Here is a 4,858-nt window from a genome sequence, read left to right on the forward strand (position 1 = left end):
ATAGAGCTGCAGCTACCCAGAGAAGACATCTTTATCTAATTCACCCAGACACCTTACAGGCTCATGGTGGCCCTGGTGACAGTCAAGAGGGGTGGGGACAGAGCTAAGCCAAGGCAGTGGCGCTTGAGGAAGAGATGGGTGGAAAATGTATGGTATAGTGGGGCAAAGTAATCTGGTCTCGGCGATCAGCCCAATGTCTGGGCTGAGGGAGAGCAAGGAGATGGGATGATACTCAGGGTTACTGATTTAGCTCGACCAGATTCTTCTTTAATCTGGTGTTCCGATAAAGGTCCAGACAGAAAATTTTTTAGTCTTTGCAAGCCTTACGGTCTGTTGTAATTACTCAATTCTGCCATTATAGTTCGAAAGCAGCCATAGACCTTGAATGGTAAATGAATGGGCATGGCTGTGTTCTGATAAAACTTTATTTACAAAAACAGGTTGTGGGCTAGATTTGGCTTGAGGGGTGTCATTTGGTGACCCCCGCTCTGCACCATGAGGTGGCCCAAGTGCCAGAATGCCAACTGGGTGTGCCAGGTGGTTATTAGGTGAGAGAAAGGCTCACACTGTGAGGCTCACACCTCATCAGGCAGATAGACCATACATCTCTCCTTGAATGATGCCCACCTGACCATGAAAAGACTCATCTGAAATTGCAGAGCATTCCAACGTCTGTCCTGGGAGCCCAGCTCTGGCAAGAGCTCCACGGTCACTGCAGCAAACCCACATGTTAGCCCCAAAACACAGGCTGAAGCAGGTCAAACACTTGGGAATCTTTTGTCCTCTGGTCTGCGTGGCACCATTATTTGAGACAAGCAGTCCAGAGGAAATGAACCCATCGGTTTCAAAAGCAAACCCAACCCCCCCCCCCCCAACAAAATCAACAGGCACATCATTCCAGCATCTGTTACTGAACAAAATGGCTGTCAGAAGTGGGTCCAGATGAAATGAATATATTGCCATCTGAAGGTATTGCCTCTGAGGGAGGTAGGGCCAGAAAATGAGAGGAGCCAGCCAATCTCCATGTGTCCACTCTGCAAACATCCACTGAGGGTTTCGTGGTCCCTGTCCCTGCCCTCCTGGAGGGTACCGGCCGGGAGGCAGCCAGACAGAGAGCAGAGCATTCCAGTGTCCTGGATGTCATGCATGGTTGGGCGAATCCACGGTGCCCTGGGGGCACAGAGCAGGGACTTAGCTCGGGCAGAGGCACCTGGATCCCAGCCCAGGTGATCTAGGGCATAGAACGGTGATGCGGAATATTCCAGGGGGAAGGAAGAGCATCTTCCAAGGCAAGGGGGATGTTGAGGTTGGAGTGAGGCAATCTTCCAGAAGCGGTGCAGTTGGAGGGGCTGGGGATGAGTCCTGGGGAAGTCAGCCCCCGGCAGCCAGCCCAGACCTCTCTGGGCTGGAGGCCGTCTTGTTCTCAGCCTTCTGTGCAACTAGAACGGTCTCTGAGTTCTAGATGAAACGCGAAGCACTTGCCAAGAGTGTGGTGATGCCAAGAACACTCTGCCGATGCTGCATCTTGAAATAGTAAAAACAAATAATAGTAAATCACCCCCATCACACTGTCCATTTCACCCTGCACTTCCAAAGTCTTTATCTTGCTTATACTCACTGCAAGTCTGAAAGGGCACAGATGATAACTACTGCCATCACCTTTCCTGTATTATTAAAAATACTGACAGCTCTCATTTTGGGGGTCCTCACGCTGGCCAGCAGTGGGCTGAGTGCTTTAGATGCAATATCCTATTTAACACAGAAGCGATCCGAGGCTCAGAGAGGTATAATAACTTGCTCAATGTCATACACTGGGAAAAGAAGGGAGCCAGGACCCAAACCCAGAGTCTGCCTGACCTCTGAGCCCAGAGGCCTCTTGCTGGGCCTTTCTGCCTTGACATCATGCCATCTAAGGACTGTGTGGATTTCTGAGAGCATAGTCTTCTGTTATTATATTTGCCCCTCCAAAGAACTTTCTGAAGTTAGCAGGAAAAGAGCTGTGGCTCCGAGACGCACGGTGTCCCCTCCAAGGTCACACAGCTTTTGAAAGGGCCAACTGAAGACTTGAGCCGAAGTCTTAGCATTTCAAAGCCAGAGCTCTAAACCCTTTACCGTGGTTTCCAAGTCCACAGCAAAGAGATGGACGGCTAACATGCTTTAAAAAAAAAAAAAAATTCTTGAAAAAAACCCCTCCAAAATGCCTGCTCTCTTCATCTCTACGTTGGCAGGTATTCATTAGGCGATCAAAAGACAAATACCTAGGGGAGCAGGACACGCAGATCACAGCCAAAATGACATCATAAAGAGTAGATGTGCCAAGCAAACCTCATTTCCTCTGACAGAGCGGCAGGCTGGGAGATAAGGCTAGACGTACTGACGTTGTCATCTCCCCAGTTCTGCAGGACAAGTTAGATCAGCGCCACCGAAACATCGGCGGGGGGGGGGGGTTGGTGGGAGATGGGCCACACCACACCATCCCCCACCCAGGCACACACACACACACACAGACCCTCACGGACACTGACACACACACACACACACACACACATACACACACAAATACAAATACACAGACACAGACACACACGAATCTACCCCCCCCCCCCAACTCCGACACACACAGGGTCACTAGCACAGACACTCACACACGTAGACATATGGAAACACACATATAAATAGAGCCACACACAGAAATGTATGGACGGAACAACAGACACACGCACGGACAGGCACAGCGGCCTGCCTCCCCTCTGCGTGCAGACGGCGTACAAACACACAGACGGGGGCAGACATACACACACATTCACACGTTCACAGAACTAGGCATAGACGCACACGTCCTCCCGTAGACCCACATCCATCCACCGAGAATCACCCAGCTCCCCTCGGGGGGCAGCAGGCGCTGACTCTTCTCAAATCCTCCCCTCTGGATCCCAGAAATCACATCTTTCCCAAATTGGAGACTCTGAAAAATGACTCCCTCTGTGTCTGTGCATTTTCTCAACTCTGCCCAGCCTGATGTGTTCGTCCAGAAGCTTGGAACACACAGCCACCGCTGTGCGTTGTTGAGAAAGGATGTGGACTTTGGAGTCAGGCTGGTCTGTGTTCCAGTTGAGGCTCTCGCCACCCACGGGGTGAGGGGACCTGGGCACGTCTCCCTTTTCTGTGCTTCAGTTTTCCCATTTGCAGGGGCCTCGATACTCTTTGTGTCCAGCCCATTGGGCTGGCTCATCACAGACCTGTCTATGCTAAGTACATTAATTATTTGAATGCCCGTCTTCCTTGCCAGGCTAGAGGCACCTTGTGGGCAGGGGTCTTGTCTGGTTCCCCCTAAGTCCAACCTCCAGGACTTAGCAGTGTCTGCCAGGCACACAGTAGGTGCTCAGCAGACATTTGTAAAATGAAACAAAGAAGTCTATATCCTTAGCGTCTAGCAGGGACCTGGCACGATGTTCCCTGACGATTAAAATAGGTTGAAAAAAGTAATACACGCAAGTGTAATCCCGACCAGGGACCAAGTTCTAACTATATGCCTCATTCCATCCTCTCCATGAAACAGGCATTCATTCGTACATGAGGAAACCGAGATCCAGAGAGGTTAAATAATGCACCCAAGGTTCCTTCCTGGGGTGGCAATTCAAAGCCAGGAATATGATGGCTCAGTGCACGCTCAGAACCTAACAACTACAGACTTCGTGCACAAATGTTTTCCATCGTGACCCAACTCAACTGATGACTTCTACAGCCACCTCCGCCACATCCAGGTGTGGAGTAACTCTTTAGAAAGAATCGACACATTCTCTCCGGTCCTGGGTTGACTTGTCAGTGTCCGGCGCCCGTCTAGAACACCTTCCGTACGCCCAGGGTGTTGCGTTCTACATACATAATCCAAAAGCTCCTGGGGTCTGCCTTTCCCCTTGCTCCCTCTCAGCTAACACCCATCCATCCATCCGTCCATCCATTTATCTGTCTAATCACCAGGCCGTTTTCCACGTGAGGCCATTCTGTCCCCGGATGTTTTTTGTCCGTGTTTGCGTAAACCACACAGCCTCATCCTGGATCTGTCAGATCTGTTTTCCTCTCTCTTGCATCGGTACCGGGTTTTAAAACTCAACCAACCTGTAGGTCAATTAAGCCACTTTGCATACCAACTGCATTCGGCGTTGGTAGCTGGTGGGGCACAGTTAAGCATCTTGCAAATCCCGAAAGGGTCCTACGCTTGTGCCACCGGTGCTTCTGCACACCTCAGACATACTCAAGTCCCCCCCTCCCCTGCCACCCCCCGGTTTCCCTTAAAAAAAAAAAAAAAGAAGGTTTTGTGAAGGATCTCTGCCCCTGTCTGGGCAGGCAGAATGGATCAAGCCACAGGGCATGGAGGCCATAATTATCCTTCCCCACAAAGGAAAACAAAAATGTCCAAAGATAGTGGCCACCTGGCAGGCAGGGGACCAGGGCAGGTGGCAGTGACTCATCGGGCACACCAGGCAGAGCCACTCCCCCCCCTCCCCCCCCCCCCCCCCCCCCCCCCCCCCGCGAGCAGGCTCTGAGCTTACTCACAGCTTTGCCAGGCTAACGAGCAGGAGAACAGAGGCATCTGAGGGCGAGGGAGGCTCTATTTCTGCTAGCTTGAACTCTAACAAGACACAGGTGGCTTTCAAGACTTTTATTTATTTTTTTTTAATCACTCTCTTGCTTCCCAGTTGCGACTCTATTCATGGGGATAGCCCGATGTGAACAGAGTGGATCTAAGCTGTAAGCATATATTAACCAACCACCTATTCTCCCTACTCTTGTCACCTCAAACCCCCGTGCCCCTCAGCGTCTGCGTGAAATTCTACTGCTGGCAATTCATTTCATG

General features: G+C 51.0%; 1 long non-coding RNA gene across 1 annotated transcript; it reads right to left on the bottom strand.

Moving 5' to 3' along the window:
- Positions 1-407: 407 nt before the first annotated feature.
- On the bottom strand, positions 408-4,245 carry LOC122492151. The gene is made up of 2 exons (XR_006299554.1): positions 2,259-4,245; positions 408-1,524 (listed from the first exon to the last, which is right to left on the bottom strand). It is a non-coding gene; the product is annotated as an uncharacterized LOC122492151 (long non-coding RNA).
- Between the last annotated feature and the right edge of the window lie 613 nt (positions 4,246-4,858).

The sequence above is a fragment of the Prionailurus bengalensis genome, chromosome A1 (assembly GCF_016509475.1).
Source record: "Prionailurus bengalensis isolate Pbe53 chromosome A1, Fcat_Pben_1.1_paternal_pri, whole genome shotgun sequence".
Classification (NCBI taxonomy): Eukaryota; Metazoa; Chordata; class Mammalia; order Carnivora; family Felidae; genus Prionailurus; species Prionailurus bengalensis.